Raw genomic sequence first — 21,815 nt, 5'->3', positions numbered from 1 at the left:
GAATGTAGAATATTAAGGTTTTAGAATTAAATAGATTTAAGTAAAATATATATATAAAGTATAAATATACATATTTTAAACATTCTGGTACCCACACACACATATACGGAAATTCCTAGGGGGCCAATCCTACTTCGCGGATTTTCACCTATCGCGAGGGGTTCCGGTCCCCATTAACCGCGATAAACGAGGGATCACTGTACTCCCAAGGTGACGCCTCAGACTTTAATTTAACTCGTAGGCTTGTACAACCCTTTGCTAATACATTGCTGGATGACGGACAATCCACACCCCGGGCGTCGAGGGGGTCCGTTGACACACTTTACTGCACTGGACAGTGTGGGTTTGCGGAGGTGAGGAACATATATGTGGAAACGTGGAAGTACAATACCGTACAACAATGGGATATTCTGGACTGCTCTTTGTCGGACACCATGCAGCTCTGCATGCTCTTGCACCTTTTATGCATGGTTGCTGCCAATTCAGGTATTATCCAAGTTCAAGCTTTCTTAGCTTCTGAGATACGAACAGACTGGGCGTGTTCAAGGTGCTTTGTTCGTAAGCATAACGTTAATAAAACCGTAAAATTCTTCATCATGGGACCTCCTTTGCCAGTACCAAAATATGATAATAGGGTTATTCTCTATTTTTCTGGCAACAAAACAGGTGTTAGGATGTTAAAACGCCTTTTGACGTCCTCTGGTCTAACACCGTTTGAGACGAGGCTCAAAAGAAAGCTGTTTATGGTGTGGACCAATCAGTTTCAAGGACAATGCATATATTATCAGAATGTGGTTAATGCAGACATGATTCCTTGTAAAAGGTTTCAGTTTGGTGTTTTAACATCTTAACACCTGTTTTTTGCCAGAAAAAGGGGTAAAACATATTAGCATATCTTAAAAATCTTAACTGGACTTGCAAGTTAAATACAACAAACAGTGGATGCTCTATTTTTGTTCCAAACAGCACAATGCAATAGCTTTGGGGTTTCAAAATATGTTTGAACTTTCTTAGCATTGGTGGTTACTTTGCCATTAAAAAGCCAATGATTTGATATTTTTTTTCCCACAACATAATTTCAGACCTGTTAGCAGAATGTTGATAGTCGGGCAAAAAAATATAATCTTCATGTAATAGAGAGTCCAGACAGGTCGAAGGCATGAAGCAAAATTCCAGTTTGTTGACAACCTGCTCGTTGGGAAGGGGTCAGATGCGGTCAGGGAATATTAACCCAGGTAGGCGATGAACATGAACAAAAATACAGCAATGCCGAATGAACGCGCATTCATAAAAAGTTGCAAGCAAATGCTCGAAACGGTCTCGCAAATGGCTCTGACTTGCTGGGCGAGGTTAACGTCTCGCGCTGATTCGATGTCAGAGTTTTTGTTGCATCAATTCATTTCAGACACTGGGAATAGACGTGCGGAAACACGCGAAATTCGCGCGCTTTTCTCTCTCCCCATTCGCTGAACGCCGCTTCGCGCCCCTCACCTCATTAATTCAACAAGCCGCTCGCTCGGTGGCGTTACAGATGTCTGGACTGTGGGGATGATTTTGCATGTAGAAATTGCAGAGAAGAAAACCTAATTACAAGTGCTCGTGTTCTGGAAAGTAGGCACATTTCATATCGGATGAAAACATGACACGGCCATCAGAAATGGCTGTGTAAAAACATTTTTAGGCAATTTGAGAGAAAAAGTGCATTTACAAGATCAAGTAATGCAGGCTGTAAAATAGTACAGTATCCCAGAAATAAAATGTAAATTGGTTCACATGGCGAATTGATATGGAGCATTTTGTATGCAATATACAGTTATTTACATTTACTACATCTTTTTTTTTCCACTCTTCAAAATATTGAAACATATTCTTACAATTTATCTTCGAGCTGTATGGAAGAACACATACTCAGCAGTTTAATAATGTCCCAGGGAATACCGCTGACAAACACTGCGGATTGGACAAATACCTGTGCATTCATCCAGCGTTGTGAGCGTAAAAACTATTCTGGCAAATGTGTATTTATTTATTTATATCTGAACGTTTGTCCACAAGGCAGCAGCGGCAAATCTTTGGCTGTACGTTGTCGTTATGTGCGTATGTAATCCCGTGACTTGATGACTTGGAGCTAGGGTTGGTGGGTCATGCAGAAATGCATTAACCATGTAGGTGACACCTATCTGCAGGGCTACACGGTGCCTATAAGAGGCAACGAAGCAAGTAAGCCTCTGCCATGTGTGTGGAATTTGAGAATTCAGCTGGCATATGTGTGGATTTTTCTGCAGCCAGTATGATTTCCTCTGTCATGCAAATATAGTTTAAGAAGTGCCTAAATAATTGGATGCTGTCATAGTATAGTAGTTAGCACACGGGACTTGGAATCCATAGGTCTCCTGTTCGATCTCCTGGCGTGGCAGTTGAAATAAGGGGCAAGTTTCTTAATCCCTTCCCTCTCTCCACACAGAAGCATAAATGGCTGCAACTACAGGCGATTTGCAGGTCACGTGTGATGGGGGTAATGTGTATGCACTCCCAGCCATTGCAATACGTCTCACCCACGTGGAAGAGTAGGCCAAATATCCCCTATAGAGAGACTCTCAAGAGCTTCCTCTAGTGGAGGTGCCTTGGCTAACAGTGACATGCGAAAGCAATTCGAGGGCTTTTTACCTTTTTTACACAGGTAATGATGAACACATTCCCCTCGGAGGGAGCTGGTAGGAACGTTGGGTTGCTCGGTCAATGGCCAGGGTCACCGGCGGCGTGGTGTATTCCGCAAATATGCCCGACTGTGAGGGCGGGCACAAGCCGGCGTGAGTAGGTTCAACGTTGAGTTTATAAGGGCACCACGGGGTGACCAGCCCCTCCCCACCCAGCCCCACCCCTCCCACCCCCCACCCAGCCCCTCCCCACCCAGCCCCTCCCCACCCTCTCCTCCCCACTCAGCCCCACCCTCCTCACCCAGCCCCTCCCCACCCTCCCCTCCCCACCCAGCCCCTCCCTCCCCACCCAGCCCCTCCTTGCACGACGGACACAATAATCCCCTGTGGGCTGGTGTAACCAGGAGGATCCTACCAGTATTAATACGATTTAACAAAGTTATTTTGGACAGCGCCGGGCATGTTTATTGACACCATCATAATAGTACGGTACCCCCTCTCATCTACCCCCCTTATGGATCAAGTGACATTGGGGATTCACATATCAGCATATACAGCAGAGGCTCTTCACAGCTTACACCTGGAATGGTGCTGTCCTTATCGATAACGAACCCGCTGACCAATTTACCCGTGGATGCAACTTGAATCGGAAATAGTTGAACCCTACACCTTGGCTACTCGATCAGTCTAAAGTACTTTTCAGTTCTATGAATGAGCGTTTAGCGTGTGGGAGGAATCCGAAGTACCCGGAGAAAATACACAAAATATGAGGCGGTAATGAACAAATCTCCGCACTGATGGATTCAGAAAATCCATCGCTGTACTTACTCTCTTATAGCCACTTTACAGTTAAATGAGCAGATATGGCTGAAATTATTTTGAACAAAATTTATCTTCACAATGCGCAGCTTGATTCTTTTAAATTCAAGCATTCTTTACGTGTACGCATTGCGTTAAATTGTTGATGAATAACCAACGTTATATACTTGCATCACAAAAGGAATGTAACCAGAGTGAGGACTGTAAATACCTTGACACAATCGAGTGCAGTCCTCAGCAACAGAACAAAAAAACTGACATTTGTGAAACAAAATCTGACATTGTACCGGTGTATCACATGTGCTTAATATTGCTTCACGTATGTAGATTTAACTTCTTTCGCACCATACATAGCCAAGCATGCTAATTGGATAATGTATATATGCATATAGGTGTACACAAAAATATAATCTGTAATTAAACAATTGCAATGGCATAATCATGTGAAAAGAACCCACACACAACGCCTAAGTGCTTTTCAGCTGCACATTGCAGAAGCATCCTAAACAATCCCACCCGAGATGTTGACCAACACCTGGGCCCTTCTCAAACCTCGACACAGCGTGTGTCGCCAAACGCTATAGCGGACACGTGAAGGATGAAGAGGAATGAGACTCGTACGAAAACATCTTCACACTTTCACGCACGTGCGTGTGCGTGTGTTTAGAGTTTGTGTGCAGTGGTAGCGTAGCGATTTGGCGCGCTGCGCTATGAACCGGGCGACCCGAGTTCGATTCCCGCTCATGGCCAACACCAGTGACATCTATTTTTAACCGGTCCTGGGCCTCCCTTGATCGATTCAGCCTCAAATTGAGTATCTGCTGTGATGTGTAAACATGCTCGCGAGGGAGACAAAGGCGGCCGGGCGTGGTGTTGGCCACCAACCCCCTCGTGTGCCGTACGGGTCTTCATAGGCGCTACTCGCAAACGGCACTTGCCCCAACAGTCTGTCAGGACTATACGGAGCATCTTTTTCTTTGTGTTTTGAGTTTTTCACAACCGTGTCTCAATCGTCCATCAAATTATTTTACCGGAAGAACCAAGAAGATGAATCCCTGCAGTCACGAAAGCTTTAAATCGAAAATTACAACTCTTTAATAAATGGATGACACCTTTAAGGACAACCCCGTGTACACACATATATACACACACACACCCACACAAATACATGTTTTTTCGCCGTCACATTGCAGGATCGCGATGGCTCCAAGGGTTTCAGTCTCGGTGGAGCGTGGCTGATGTGGCGATTGATGCTCTCAGCTCATGCGTGCAGAAACACTCCTTGCACAACCCACCCGCAATGCTGGCAAGGGGAGCGCCTCCATCTCCTGCGCAGCGAACCGCACGCCACCACCGCCGCCGCCGCCGTGTCAGGGAAACGGAACCATCGCACCCCGCTCAACCTTTGCCCATCCCACACCAAGGTGCTCTTTTTGGCCGGGTTAGCAAAACAATTCTAGATTTGAAGCTTTCGTGACTGCAAGGATTCATACTCTTAGTTCTTTCGGTAAAGTCACGTAGGTAAAAAATGAAATTAAAATGTTCTTTCACCAAACGCGACGCGCGCCTTGTCCTTATTTACCCATCCCAGTGTGTCGTAGGCATGCATCCGTGACCGGCCACTGGTAAAGGGAAAAAAACAAAGGATTGGCCGGTTTCGTCACAATTATAACTGCCTCTCTACAGAGACGTGTGGATGAAATACAGCCAGCACGCGTGCATATCGCCAAGGGTGCAACGGTTATCGCAACCGCACGACAAAGTCGGCAACCTAAATTTGACTCCCTTCCTTGGCTTTCGCACGTGGCGAGTGACACGTCAACCGGCGTCAGTTATCTTCCTTCACCAACTCCACCCTTACCCTTGTGGTGAAGTATAGTCAAGAAACCCCCCTCCCCGCCGCCCCATGGCAGACACAGTAAGGGAGGCCTCAATCCAACAGTGGATTGTCAAAGGGCTGTAAACTGTTGCTATTATTATCGTCACGTACTGTTAAGGCTGTCCACTAACAAAGATTCGTGGCTGTCTGAGGACACTGCATTTTGCAAATGATGAGCCGCTGCCTAGTTTGGTGCAAGTGCACATGCTAAATAAAAGAAATTACCATAACCATGAATGTAACTGGAGGAATTTGCTCACAAGTACTTGTTTAGTGGAACTGGGGTGGGTTGTCAGAAACGCCGAGGAGACCCCCAATCTCATCAATCGTACGGGGTGAGCGCGGTGAAGTATGGTCAACAAACCCTCACAATCAAACGTGGAGTGGGGAGGCCTTCAACCAGCAGGGGATTGACACAGGGCTGAATATACATGCTGACACACAGCAATGTACTCTAAGAGTCCACTCTATTCAAAGGGTTTCTTTCCAGCGTTATTGCGTCTAAGTGGTGGATCCCCTGGGGTGAATGTGGGCAGAGTGGAAGAGCAAAAGGGTAGGAGGAACGTCGACAAAGCACCCTGGCGATGAGAGATGGTTACTCCACACACCATGTGTCAAACTCATATTCATCAGAAATGCCCTCTTGAAGCGGCATGGGTTGCCTGACATTTATTGTGCACTGCAACGTGATTCTCCCAGTAACCACGATACATTGAGACACACGCTACCCAGGAGTGAGTTAAACTATGAGAAGGTTCCAACACAAGGCGAGAAAGTTTCAGAGGCTGATCGATATCAATTGTGCAGAAGGATGGTCACAATTCAGAGGACTTCTAATAAGGTCTCGTTCAGTGGCACAGAGAAATAGAACTTTGTCCCATCACATTTCTTACCTGTCTGACCTTTGACCATGATAGAGCCTTGAAAAGAAGTAAGGGTAAAAAAAAACTTGGAATGCAACCAAGTGTATTCCAAGTGTATATTTGGAAGCTTTGCTTCCTTTCGGTGTGAAGTCTTTTATAATTATTATGAATTCATATAAATTATCTCCTTCACCTTCCTTTTGTGCATGCTAAATTATGCATTTGAAGTAAATGTTATTTTTACCAAAGTACGCATTTTATCGCAATACAATAAGGAAGATCCTCGTTACATTTTTCTATAAATTCACAAATTATGATATAGAGTAATCCAAATTTCAGTAAAGGGGGGAGCGGTGATGCAGTTATTAGCATACTGTGCTCCTAAGCCGGTACCGTGAGTTCAATTCCCAGCCATGGATACGGGTCTTACGTTGACTTGTTTGGGCCCCCCTTGCATCAACCTGCATTGTGCTGCAAGGTAATGTATGATCAGACAACGTCCTAAACCGAAACGGCGTGGATAGCCCTTCGTTGGGCAATGGATTGATGGCAGACTGTAAATTATTGTTAAAATGCTACTGTACCGATACATATATAGTGTTATCGCAATTTTACATATACAAATTTAAAAAATAACTATTCCTTACTGAACAAAATCGAATAATTGTGGATGGGATTCAACTGAAAAACATTCAAGAATATGCCTACGTCAGCCAATTAAAGGTGCAGCCCTGCAAAGTCTTGCTCATGCCACTGATGGTGAAAAGGCGTCTACTACAGGGACCTCTATAGAACCCTTTAGAGAGTATTTGGCCTACTCTTCCACGGTAGCCAAACATCACACCTTACTCCACCACCCGCGACCTGCCGGTCGACTGACTGTGGTGGAACCAATTTTAAACTTCTGGGGTGGACAGAGGTGAGGGGGGGGGTTAAGAAAACTGCACCATTGCTTCAAATGCCATGCTTGGAGATGGAACCGGTGATCTCTGATTGCAAGTCCAGGGCACTAACCATTGCATTACAAGCCGGCACCTGGAAAATCATTAAAGCAGCGGAATAAGTAAAGCAAACAAGGGCAGGTTGGCATGCTTTTGTAATTGTTTTGTTCATAATAAAAATGAATATATCAGTGTGCTTGGATAATATTCCGAGCTATAGCATATCAATCAGTCACATGACCACTGACAAATAACATTGAACCAATAAAGCATAGCGAAATGCATGCCTGGACATACACTTCAAGGTAAGAAGACGCGCATGTGGACAGTGGGACAATGCAAATTAAAAGCATCGCATTGACTCATGAGAAAGGTGATTGGGTATGGGCAGGCCACATCGCTTAGAGAGACTGCGGCCACTGGACGAGACTGGCCATGGAATGGCCACAAAAGCAAAGAATGTGCCTGATAGGATGACCACTCTGGAGATGAAACAATGAGGCCATGTGCAGGAGTGAGATGGACTGTGGCATCACGTGACTGTAGAGGATGGTAATAGCGTAAGAAGGCTGTCATTCAAGAGTGGACAGACCAGGCATTTTTGGCCGACTCTTTCACACAGGCCAGCCATCTTGGAAGAGGTGGGAGTAGCCACATTTAACCCCACTGACTGCATGCGGCCTTCCAATCAAATACTGCTGGGTGGACAGAGGTTGGGGGAGATTCAAGAAACTTGCACCTGCGATTAGCGCGGTTGGCTACGTACGGTGTGAAAGAAGTTCAACATGCATAAATGACGATGATGATAAATATATGCAGCCACATTTTAGTTCTATTGCAATACACGAATATGAGATCATAATGCTGAAGAGAGGTGAAAGTATCTTCTTAAAATGTCTACAATTATCATAAACTTAGTTTTGAAAGCGTTATCTGACCCATTCATTTCTTTCAACCTATATTATCTCATAATTTTAGATCATATCCCCTTTATCTATTGTCATGTTCCTCCATTGCCACCCATGCTTTTCATTTAAACTGCCCTCCCCCTGTTCTACAAATTGTGGACATCCTAAAAAATGTAATTACGGATATTTATTTTAAAAGACTGAGCCCCATAATGTAATACTTTTTAGTGAGCACATGCAAGGAAACGTAATAGATTTTGCTTTAACTCATCTCTTTTTCCATTCTGGTGGCAATATGGAAATAGCTCTAATCTTGTTGAACACATACAGTGCCACACAGCATTGGATGAGAATGGAATTTCTTCAAAATAATTGGTTTCATATATAAGAAGGCCAATACTGGCCCTAGGGTTTTACATTGAAATTATACAGAATTATATATATATATAAATGCATTAACATTACCACAAAGGAATATCTATGTTGAGATGTTTAATGCAAAGTACGAGCATCCCAACATGTGTTCCCCCCCCCCCCCCTTTGTTAATTGATAGGACAACATGTGCAACGATGAACGTATTATTTTATGAGTCCCAGAATATGCATAATTAGCATTCTTTGCTGTGGAATTATCGGCCATGAATGTAAGAAAATTTGCATCTGTTTACCAGCACGTTAACAATAGTAATAGTGGCCTAAAGGTTTGTAGAAATTCAAAGGAAATTGCACTCAATTTATTTGACCTATTTTAAATGATCTTATTTACCATTGAATCATAATATAGAAAACTGTTCACCACATGTTTGCCAAGCAATAGTAAGAATATTTAAACTGTATTTACCCAAAAAAGTTGCCGTGTTTTTTGCGCATATTGCTAGTATTGCATTATTAAAACTCTTGACTGGTGTGTTTATTCGGTATGAGCCTGATTAATTTCACAACCATAACACGGGAAAATTTAGTTTTTACCTGGAAGAAGAGACAGCGAACGTGCCTTGGCGGAAAACATCACCTGCTGTTTGAGTGCCTGTGAAAGGGTTAACGTAGAAACGCGGCCCAATTAAAATTAAAACATAACAACGCATTAGGATGGAAAAGGGAAGAGACATTGACACAGTGGAGGAAATATTTGCATTCGTTAAGCAAATGATAAAACCACATCTTCAATTATGATCAGAGAGAAAGAAACAAGCCATAAATAGGGAAGAAGACACAAATGTTGCGGTAATGAGGGAGACTTGCTTCATGGTCAACCATACCGTCTATTGCGGGGCTTGATTTTTTAATTATGTAAAATGCCACTTGACAAGCGCCTTTCCCTTCACACCATAGGCGTAGCACACTGTGGGATTAGAGGTGTGGGTGGATGGAGGGTGAAGCGAAGAGGTTAGCCCAGCTTCGGCAGAGGTCATCCTGTGCCGTGAGGTGGTATCCAGATTTCACCACACCTTTGCCGAGCTACAGCAAGGACGATATTTAAACTGTACTTATTGTATACTTTCACTTAAAAAAATGATGCGCACTTAAAAAAAATACCACATTTGCACGTGAGAATGCAATAGTAAAGTCATATACGCTACCCCCATTATCTCATCATGTTGTAAAGTATGCGAAATATTGCCCGTCAATATCATGATAATGTGCCCTAAGCTGGCTTATTGGGGTGCCTTGTTGTAAATACCCCCTGGTTCTGCCACTGATAAAACAGCATTACCTATCTGGGAAAATTGGTAAGCAATATCTACCTTTGCCTAATGTATAGTTCATAACTGCTATACACGCACTACAAGCAATTGCCTCACAGGCCAATGGCAAAATGGCCATTTATTAAGCAACATTTATATATTTATATAGTTTAGACTTATCTGCAAGCCTCAGACAGTGTGAAATTAAATCAGCTTATATGCATATCTGCATTTTTAAGCCAGTGGGAAAATTGTAGCAGAGTGCTAAAGAATCGAGTTGCTATCATGCCGACAAATTCCGGTTCGTACACCACTCAACGGGAATTTAAAAGCGGGTTTGTATTACATATGAAGGCCCACTCGCGATGAACAGCGCCTTTTTAAATATATATTTTTTGTGAAAAGAAATTGCAATCATTACACCGATCAGTGGTTCCCAAAGAAGTGCTTGAAATTATATAGAGACAGACAGGGCACAGACAATCACGTAATCATTGCACTCCATGCATGCATAAGTGCAGATGGATGTTGACATGCAAGTCAAGGTTTTTCCTTTCGGCAGCAGTACAATGCATTCATAAATATGTAAAATTAGAAGCCCGAGGTCATATAACCTTTTACCTCCAGTATCCTGAACACAGGGATAATAATGCTAATAAATATACTGTATACAAACATGGCGTGATGCAACACAATCCTGTGTACACGACAATTGTGCAGCTCTGAAACTGCTTGCTCACACCACTGCCGGGGAATGAGCCAACACCACTATTGGAAGCTCTTGGGAGCCCTCTCTATAGAGTATGTGGCCTACTCTTACACACTGACCAGACGTCTGGGTAAAGATGGGAGTACTCGCATTTAACCCGATCACGCGTGTCACCTGCCGACCGACTAACTGTGGTGGACCAATTTATACTGCTGGATCGACAGTTCGGGGTTGTGGGGGTGAGGGGGGAATTTAAGAAATTTGCCCAATTGTTTTAAATGCCATTGTGGTAGATCTTACCGCCACATGCTGAATTACAGGTCCAATGTGCCAACAATTACAGCACAGCAGCATGTACAATCACGCGTACCAATTTATATATATATAATCATCATTAGATGCTTGTTCCCATGAGACGCCACCAGCTGACCCTATCACGAGCAATTTCGCCACGCTATTGAACTTCTTTCGCACCGTACGTAGCCAACCGTGCTAATCGGAGGTGTGAAAAACGTTTTTTGTGTGTATGTGTGTCAGTCTCAACGACACGCATCAACGCCAAACGTCCTGCCCCCGCACCTCGGGTTCTGGTGCGAATAAAAGTTCAACATGCACACATGCACCCGTGGTCTGTGTCGAGGACGGCTTCAGCATCACAGTAGTGCCACCGGCGTGGGTGGTGATGGCACGCAAGGGCTCCACTGTGATCGGACGAGGTGTCCGCCTGGGCAAATTGTCCGAAGAGGCAAAGTCTCCTGACCCTGATCATTTCAGTCACCGCCAGACCGCAGCGATGGTGATTTGCTCGCTGGAATGGATGCGAGTGTTCATGTTGCGGACACCGCTGGTGGAATGTGTTCATTCTAGATTTGAAGCTTTCGTGACTGCAAAGATTCATACTCCTTAGTTCTTTCGGTAAAGTCACGTAGGTAAAAAAATGAAATTAATAAAAAATAAAAATATTTTATTAATTTTACCTACGTGACTTTACCGAAAGAACTAAGAGTAGGAATGTGTTCAGTTTTCTTGCGCAGAGACGCTTTCATTGACCGCGTCTATGAGCCATACAGCTGCAGCACAGGGAGGATGTACGCATTGTAGAGGCGGATCCGCATTTTGCCGATGAATCTGTCGAGCTGTGTCATGCTTCCAATAAGTTGGAGGTTGCACATGAGATAGGTGAATGCTCCTACCGCTTGAACATTGACGCCTGCTGTTTTGCACTTCGTTCAGGCTATGTGTCTGCTCTTCAGTAGTCTGTATTTTGGATTTAGCCCAGTTTATTTACAGGCCAAATGAGAGAGCTGCATATTGCATCATCTCCAGTGCAATAAGCAGCACTTCAATTATCTCAGCTGGCAGAGCAGCATCGTCTGTGTAGTCCAGATGAGTGAGCACTTCTTTGTCAAGGGTTGCTTCTAGCTAACTTTGGTGAACTCTGCGCTGCAGGATTCAGTCAACCGGAGCAAGGAACAGGTTCGGAGCAATGGTGCAGCCTTGCCTCATGTCGATCTTGATGCCAAATCAGTCAACAGAGGTCGCAACCGGGTACCCGATACCCGTACCCTACCCGATACCCGGCTACCCGTACCCGGCCGGGTACGGGTACCCGTTTGCGACCCTGGTGCGGCTGGGTACAGGTACGGGTAGGCCGTGAGTCACTGGTGAGTAACTGTTTGTCACTCATTTCCCAACGTCTTGTCTCTTCTCACAATTCAAGTTCCTAGAATCAACCCACCCGCGCCTGCAACATGGCTTTATCCCAGAGGTCGCAATCAGGTACCCGATACCCGTACCCTACCCGTACCCGGCCGGGTACGGGTACGGGTACCCATTTGCGACCCTGGTGCGGCCGGGTACGGGTAACGAATCAAAACCTGTTTGCGACCTCTGCCAGTGAAGCGAACTCTCAATCCACGCAAACACAACTGATTGTGTTGTCGGTGTCGAGTTCCTTATCAGATTCACAATCTTTTTGCGGGAGTTCAATGCTTATATGAATCACCCAAAGAGCGTCGCATTCAACAACATTTGAAGCAGCCTTGAGATCGACACGGGATGCCCAAACGGGACGCCGAAACTCTCACCTCGCTTGCACGAGAGAGCTCGATCTGGCGAAGCGGTCGATGGTTGAACTTCCAGGTGTGAAAATGCTCGATTCCCTGCGGTGTTTTTCTAAAAGTTTATCTTTGACTCTGCCCGGCAGTGTTGAAGCAAATAACGTGCCAGGGCAGGAGATTAATGTGATGCCGTGATGGTTCTTACACTCATAGCCCAATTTACTTGCCCTTGTAGAAGGGCAACATTATGCCCTACTTCCAATTTGCTGGTCCTAAGCCTGTGCTCCCCCCGACGCCCCCCCATGTTCTGAAAGATGATAGGTAACCATTTTATTGCAGCTGGGCCGTCGGACATCACAATTTGTGCCACAATATTGCAAATTCTGGGTGCTCTGCCATTATGATTTTCTTTATCGAAGGGCAGCCCTCACTTAATCCTCAGATGCCTCAGAGCAGGAGGTGTTGGGGTCTTCCATTCCTGTTGCCACGGCTTGCAAGAGCTCTCCAGAGGGGGATGTTGAAGAGCTATTTAGCAGCTGCGAGTAGAATTCTTTCCAGAATATTAGTTGCTGCTTCGTATCACTGACCAGGTGGCCACGAAGCATCCGTAATTGCGCAGGAGATGTTACAGTTGAATCACCGGAGCAGCCTGAAGTTTTTATTTTATCAGGTAAGACCCACTGAGCTGCATAGATATTTTTCAGAAGCCACCTGGCGACAAATTATAGCTTAACAAAGTGGCGTATCACGTGGAAATGTATTGCAGCAAAGTACTCTAAATGCATGTTTCCAAATGTAGAGGGAAAACCCGGAGGACCCAGAGAAAAATCCATGCGACCATGGGGAGAGAGACACGCAAACTAAAAATATACAGGCATCAGGGTTGGGATCGAACCCCGGACCTCCTGTATACCAGGCGAGGGAGTTAACATCTCGCCACCAAAATGCAATGGCTGACAGCAAAATAGTTTTTCAGAAGGTTCCACTCTTTCAAACAAAGATTTTCCTCTGGCACGAGAGAAAATTTTGCAAATGAAAAGTTGTATTGTTCGCTTCAAGCATTCAGTGTGCAGCATCGCAAATTTTGGGTAATTTTCATGCTGTGGGAGCTTAAAATAAAGTCCTCTTTTGCATTAAAATAATCCGGCGATAAAATAACACAGCACCTTCAGTCAGAACATGTTTTATGCATTATTTGCAGAATTTGTATAATTCGTATAACCTGTGTTTATGCATACACAGTGGACACATTTGAATGTATATATATATAAAAAACACGTTTTGGTATAATTTTTCTTCTAAGTGTTACTAGCAATATGCACATCCTTTGGACATGACCATCCGTCTGTCTCAGCCATCCAGCAAGCCAGCAAAACTTAAAACAAAATATTCTAATCGTGCTATCAGCATAATGTCACGAGCCGAAGTGTTCTTGTAGAATTTTGACGTTGCTCCGTTTAGCAGAAACATTTGCATAAAACAGTGCGCCCTCGATATTCGCGGGCACGTATTTTAAATATTCGCCATTGTAGCACGCGACTACCTGACAAGAAGTTGTGAGGCATGGGAGTGGTGTGGATCGTGAGAGCGCCACGTTTCTCACGAGCCACTGCCCCTTCTTAGTCTGCCTTTGTCTGTCACACGGTTTATACTCGAGTGTTTTCCTTCACAACTCTTTGGAATTAAAATTCAACTAAACTAAAACGCAACTCTTTGGAATTAAAATACAACTAAACTAAGCAATTTTTTTTTATCAGGTAAGGCCCGCTTGGCTATATAGCTATTGTTCAGAAGCAGCCTGGCTACAAATGATAGCTCAACAAAGTGGATTACCACGTGGAAATGTATAGCAGCCAAATACTCTAAAATGCATGTTTCTAAATGTGGAGGACCTGGAGAAAAATCCACGAGACGATGGGGAGAGGGACATGGAAACTCCAAATTTACAGGCGTCAGGGTCGGGATTGCACCCACGGCCTCCTGCATACCAGGCAAGGTAGTTAACATCTCGCCACCGCGGTACACCTATTATGTCCCGAATAATATAAATTAGTTTATTCATTGATATTTGTACTTGTAAATGTTTATATTCATCACTATTAAAAGGTAAGTTAAATAATACAATAACACTATACACCATATGTATTGCTTGATATATAGAGTTTATATGTTTAAACGTGATAAATATTTATGCCCTCTAACGCTATTTTCCTCATGAGCTTTAAGTATTAATATTCGCTGATTTAATATTCGCGCCGTTCTCCAGGAACGTATCTCTCCCGCGAACATTCAGGCTGCACTGTAATTTGCATTCATTCTTAATCGATTCCTACTTGGCCAATTCGATGTGTGTCCCGTGAGTGTTAGAATCAATTCGAATCGATTGAAATCAATGATTGGCTTCATCTTACATGCCTAATCTAATGTGGATGTTGGCGGGAGGGTGAGGGGATGGGGGTGGGGGGAGTCTCAGATTCGAGAGGGCCTCAAACAGGGCTGGGAGGGTCCTTATTAGGTGTTTTCATTATGTCCCAAGTGGCCTCAAAGTGGGCCTCATTTGACTCTTTGCCCCCGAGCCTCCAAAAATATTTTGGCGGCCATGCGTACCTCTCGTGTTGCTCTCCACTAAAGAAGCTTCACTGTCCTGTGGCAGATTATTATGATTATTTATTGCTGTAATTCAGTACATGCATCTGTTAAATGCAGTGTTAATGAGGTGGGCTGGGTGGTGCTAAGGTCAGAGTGCTTAGCTTGCACCGCTGAGATTCAGGGTTCGATTATGGGCAGCTGCCCCTGATGAAATTGGATTCTCAAGTGTAGTTGACTCGATTGTCTCATCCTCGTCACCAACAGCTGCATAAGGAAAACCAAAGCATTTAATTAGGGTTTTCAATAAATTTGGTGAAATCCTAGCTCTAGGAATAAAAAAACATAACTTTCCTGCCATGCAAAATATAGAGTCTCATAGCAGAGTATATATATTTATAAAAAAGTGCAACCATAACTATATAAAGGATATGTTGGCAGCTTGAAGATTTTGTTTAGAAAAGTCCTGTGAAGAATATCTTACACTGACACATTGGGGTCACTTTTTTAATTTGTAATTGAGTTTTACGTCTCATGTCTCATTGTTCATGTTGTCAACAGCATAACTATAAATTGTGGTACAAAAACGCGCAAAATATATCGTAAGTTTAAAAAAAAAATGTTTCTCCTTTATTTTGCAAGCTAACACGCAGCTGCACCTGTACAGATTCAGGGACCACATCAACTTCATACAATTAAGTATGAAATATTATGAATGCCCTCTCTTTTTAATCTGAAAAGCATTCATAGTTTTTAATACATCAAATAAACACATTTAGTTGATTTAAATATTCATGTTTTGTTGTTGTAATGATGCCTCACTAATTATGTTTTTGATTGGATGGATCACGCATGAACGTGCCAACATCGTGTCTACGCGCAAAAAATGTGGTTTATTCAAATACCATTTTCTGATCGGAGATTTTACCAGGACAACTTTTAACTCCTAACGAGATGTGCTCGGTCCCTGAGCCTCCATTGTGCTGAATGCAACCCCTTATAGTTCTCTTTAATTACCTCTATATTTGGCCTAATTACTTGATTCACAAAACATTTTTCTATTTCACAGTTGGGATGCCTTAATTGGAAGACACTTCAGTAACAAATGGAATGGAATCTTGCCGGTCGTTTTTATTTCAGCTACTGGGAACACTGTCGGCCAGCCCAATCGCTCCTCCCATCAGCTGCCCTATTTATCGTGCCCAGAAATTAGGATTCATTTGGTTGCATGTAAATAAAATTGCGCTAAATGCATTGACCGTTTGTGTGAAAGAAGCGACACAACCACAAACGGCATTACTTTTCTATGTATCACTAAAATCAGTAAAATATTGTATCGTACAGACAAAAAACTCTATCAATGGCAATGTTACCCATGACTGCCATTGTGCATTGCAGCTGTAGGGTTGGTGAAAACTCCCATTATCCATGGTGCTATCCCTCCAATTACCTAAGGTTTGTTTCCACGGATGAGTAGAGTTAATTTGCTAATATCGTCATGGCTAATAGGATCCATGGTATCGGTCAGCCAGAGTTCTCCAGTACTCCTTTTAAAATGTTTAAAAAAATGTGTTAGAGTATAGACAGTACACATTTAGTATACAATGTCATCATCGAGCAATGTAACCCCTTTTTGAAAATTCTAACATTTCCATGCTGATACTGCTGCCCATAGTGATGTGTTGCTACAATTAATCTAATTGTCATGTGCAATATATGTGTAAAAAATATACATATATATGCACATTTCGTGGGAGTGAACGAAAAACAAAAAAACTATACCCTGTAGTTAAATGTGATCACTACCCAGCATTTGCAGAGGCTTCTGTGGAGTGCACAGGTGAAAGCATTGATTGTAGATCCAAGGGCATGTGCCACCTTCAATCGAAAAATCTCCCATCTGCCACTACGTGGCTGCATGGCTATACTCACAGAGGCAGATAGTCATGGCTATTTGTCTTCCAAAGGAGGATGGTCAACACACATTCACAGAAGTTTAACAATGCACATTAGTGCGAAAAGTAATTTAAATTGACATTGACAGCTTCTTGCATCTTAATAATATTTCTTTAAAAATGCCCTTGGTTATAACTTATGATGGTTCCTGGAAGCATGCATTGCTCATTGTACAATAATTATTCATTTAAACAGTGACTTGGCTAGCCACTCACAATGTAGCCTGAAATAATTTGGTATATTTTAGATAATATTAAAGATAAAATGTATTCAATAAGAGCACTTGTTTTTTGTTGGATGAAGAAAAACATATAACGTGAGATGGTGTGAAATTGTTTACAAATTTACACAACTATTACATGTCGCTTTGTGTATATACAAATTCATTCATGTCAAATGCGTAAATGTGCATTCACATCATGCAGCAGTCGCAACTATATTGGCTTATTCGATCAAAGCGCTATGATTTGAACACCAGTTTCAGGGGGACTTTTGATTACCCAGTCTTTCAAATGTGAGGCCGAAATACACACTCCTGTAAAAATGCGTTTCATTGCTATAGATGTCTCAACACACCAACATTCTCATGCCTCCTCTTCTAGCCGCACAAAAGCATGTGTCCCACCATGAGAGTTCTCAGGTCGTTGGCAAATCCTAGCAGGAATTTTAAAACATATTCAAAGTTCCAGTCCTGTAATGTGTAGATTATGCCATGCTGGCAGAAGATGTCTATAGAGCCCCTTTACTTTACTTAGCTAGAATACACAAATACAATAGATGATGTCATGGCCTATACACGAAATCATCTCTTTAAACTCAGTCATGTGCTTGAAGTAAGTCTGAAAACGAATCTAAAGGTCATTCTCATTGTCGCAGCTATTTTCTCTTTGTTGCATGCCAATAAAATCCGATCACGACGTTTGGTTAGGGATCTATGTAGGTCTATATCCAGTGTTATTCTTTGGGACCAACCGAGAAGTTTATGGTATTTACGTTTCTATATTCGTCTATGTGTTATTTGTTAGTTTATCAATCGTAATATTAGTCTGTTTGTCATTTGTAAGTCTTATTTTTAGTGTATTGGACCTATGCAAGTAAATGTATCCTAATGATAGCACTATGTAACACGATTTTGGTCCCTGGGTAGTAAGTATAATTGTTTAATTGCTTATGACTAAAAAGTATAGAAAATGACAATTATTCCCCACAAACTCTGTTTTTGTGACCAGAACTTTACGTGAAGGAATGATGATTAAAGCAAAGTTTGTGCGGAATATTATTTAGTTATTTCGGTAAAGTCACGTAGATTAAAAAAAAACTCACAATGTTTTGATCGCAACACAAGCGGTCGTCATCAGGCGGAGAGAAATGGGGAGTAAGCCTCTAAATGCAACTCTATATAAAGGTTTAATATGTGCGTAGTCTAAAAGTGTCGGAAGGAGAGACTTTACCGAAAGAACTTGACCGAAAGAACCAAAGAATATGAATTCCTGCAGTCACGAAAGTTAAGTCAAAATGTGTGGTTGAATAATAGCCATGTTCTGTACCTTTGAGGCATGAGCAATTAGGAAATAACACTTACTACCCAGGAACAAAAAAAAGTTTTTTGTTACGCAGTGTAGTCTATGGATCATGTGTAAATGTATATATTCTGCCTTGGTCAGGTCCATATTCATACATTGATTATTATCCATGTGTTCTTTGCAAGTCTATGGAACATACGAGCTTGTACCTCTGTGGGTTAATTTGTTTGTATAAGTGCCCCCCGCATAAATATAATTAATTTTGAAAAAAACGTAACATTTAAATGACATTAACAAGATCCCACGGCGTAGCAACGCATATAAGTAGTGTCCATGTTGAGATGGGAATGTGTCTGAACCACAATAATAATTCTGCACGCTTCCTTCCCCGCCCACTCCACTCCCAGGCGTCCCGCTCGGCTGCCACTCGCACGCCTTGCCGACCCAGCAAAGTCCCCACGTGTGCCAAGTGCCTCTGGGGCATCGCATACATCTTCTTAGATTTTTTCGGTAAAGTCACGTAGGTAAAAAAATTAAAATTAAAATTAATAAAAGTAAAATAAAAAATCACGATGTTTCGGAGGTAACACAAGCTTCCGTCTTCAAGTGGAACCGTCATAGCACGATAGCTGTATCACTTCTTAGGTTTTTTCGGTAAAGTCACGTAGGTAAAAAAAGATTAAAATTAATAAAAGTAAAATAAAATAAAAATCACGACGTTTCGGAGGCAACACTAGCTTCCGTCTTCAGGTGGAACCGTCACAGCACGATTGCTGTATCAAGCGACGGTTCCACCTGAAGACGGAAGCTTGTGTTGCCTCCGAAACGTCGTGATTTTTATTTAATTTTTATTTAACTTTTATTAATTGCTGTATCAAGTGACGGTTCTACCTGAAGACGGATGCTTGTGTTGCCTCCGAAACGTCGTGATTTTTAATTTATATTTTATTTTACTTTTATTAATTTAAATTTTTTACCTACGTGACTTTACCGACAAAACCTAAGAATATGAATCCTTGCAGTCACGAAAGCTTCAAATCTAGAATCGCATACATTGCTCATCCATTGCACACCCCCTTCCAAATAGACTGGGCGTACCTTCCCGCCCGGCGAGTCATCAAATTCCCAAGCCACCGCCCCAAGAAATGAAAATCGCGCGTGGAATGGAGTGTGTCCCTCAGGTGCATTAACTTGAGCGTGCGGCATATTTTCCAAAACATTCCGTTCCCCATTCTATTCCTGTTGCGCTATGGCCATCATGTCATGCGAATAAGCAGAAATGTCCATTCGGAACTCTCACGCGGCAGTGTATCACCCTGTGTCAGAGAACAACTCGTAGAAGGTAATATTACAGAACTCCTTCTGAGATCCCATCAACTGATCTCTTATTGAAACGAGAGGTGTTACCTTTTCTGACGAACACTGTTTTGAAAATGGCAATCAAAGTTAAATACTCATAGCTGGAATTTAGCCAAATTTGGAAGCCGAATTTTTTATTATACTTTTGTGTGTGTGCAGTAATTGGTGTCAGAACTTAGATCATCATTAACCTGCACAATTCAGCAAATTCGAAAGTTACCCACAACTTACTCAATTGAAATTATACCTAGCAACCGTTGACTCACAACTGGCAGACGAATGCCTGTTTGCAGGTCAGGTGTTGGCCCACCTTGTGAACACAGGGACAAAGCTACCACTTTTCAAGTGCTTAAGATGAGATGTGACTTAAACGTAAGTATTGAAACTAACTTCTTTTTTTATCCAGGTAAGTCCCACTGAGCTAGATAGCTTTTTTTCCAAAGCAACTTGGCCACAAGTGACTTATCATGTGAAACTGTATAAATACTCTAAACGCATGTTTTTCAAATGTGGAGGGAAAAACCGGAGGACCCAGAGAAAAATCCATGCGACCACGGGGAGAGAGACATGCAAACTCAGAATATACAGCAGGCGTCAGAGTTGGGATCGAACCCACGACCACCTGTATACCAGGCTAGCTAGTTAATATCTCGCCACCGTGGTGCCTGAAAGTGCTTTGAGATGCTCCGGTCGTAAAAACAAATTGTTATAATTAGCAGCGGACAAATGCCAGCGTGGCTCTGGAAACATGGCCATGTACAAGGGGTGAAAAATCGCTTTGAGAAACAAGACCCCAAAAAGAGTTTTTCGACACAATTGTTTTTTGGTATCTCACATTTGTGTGCACGTGTGTGTGTGTGACGGTGTACAATAATGTCACGTGAGGGGTAACTCTACTGAAAACGTAATGTCAGAACATTTACATTCTTCAAACAACATGTTACAAAAAAAACATTTGATTAAACGTTGCATGATTGAACACTGCCGTTTCCCCTCGTGTATCCTTATGTGCAACATAAATCTATGCTAAAGTGTGGTCATTGTCGTGTGAAACGTGGAATAATGTAGATTTATCGATCTGGCCTACTTATTGGGGGGAAATTCAATTAAAATGTCCATCCTGTGTGATTCCACAATTGTAAAAGCTAACTGAATGATGGGGGGCGCTGTTAAAGAATATTGATTGTGACTGTAAAACCAATTACATCTACACTCTTTAAAGCATTAGTAAAATGTCACATAAATAATTAATTAAAGCCGAACTTTTGCGCGTGTATGTTTTGCTGTGCTGCTAGAAGCTTCGATTGAAGGAAGCAATCTTACTTTAAAAGTTAAATGGGGAATCAATTATCCCCACGATTTTAAGACAAACATATATCCAAGAGTGATTATGAACAGGTGAGCCGCTTAATTTGGCACCTAAAATTGTCAAATATCGCAACTGTGGAAATGTATCCAACATGTATATTGGACTATGCAGTCATGGACAAATAAAACAGGACATGAAACTATTTATGCAAAAAACTGTGGTTAGACAGTATTTAAACAGGTCTGAAATTGTACGCATAGTACAGTTTCCACATGAATAGAGTGGTTATGTCACTGTTAATGGGTTTCGAATGTTCTTAATTTTCTGCCCCAAAATTGGTTGTTGCATCTCAGCCTTCTCAGCCATCACAATCTTTGCAGTTACCAAACTCAACCTGAAGTCAAAAGTTAAATTGCGTGCATTTTTTAAAATTAGATTATTCTTCAAAGGTAAAGGTGCAGCCGTGCAATTATTTGATCTCGCCACCACTTGCTGACAAAAGGGCTTCCACTTAAGAAAGCCCTAGAGATACTTGAAGAGTCTAGAGTATATCTTGGAAGA

This window comes from Lampetra fluviatilis, chromosome 11, assembly GCF_964198595.1.
Source record: "Lampetra fluviatilis chromosome 11, kcLamFluv1.1, whole genome shotgun sequence".
Classification (NCBI taxonomy): domain Eukaryota; kingdom Metazoa; phylum Chordata; class Hyperoartia; order Petromyzontiformes; family Petromyzontidae; genus Lampetra; species Lampetra fluviatilis.
Note: the sequence above shows the minus strand (reverse complement) of the source record.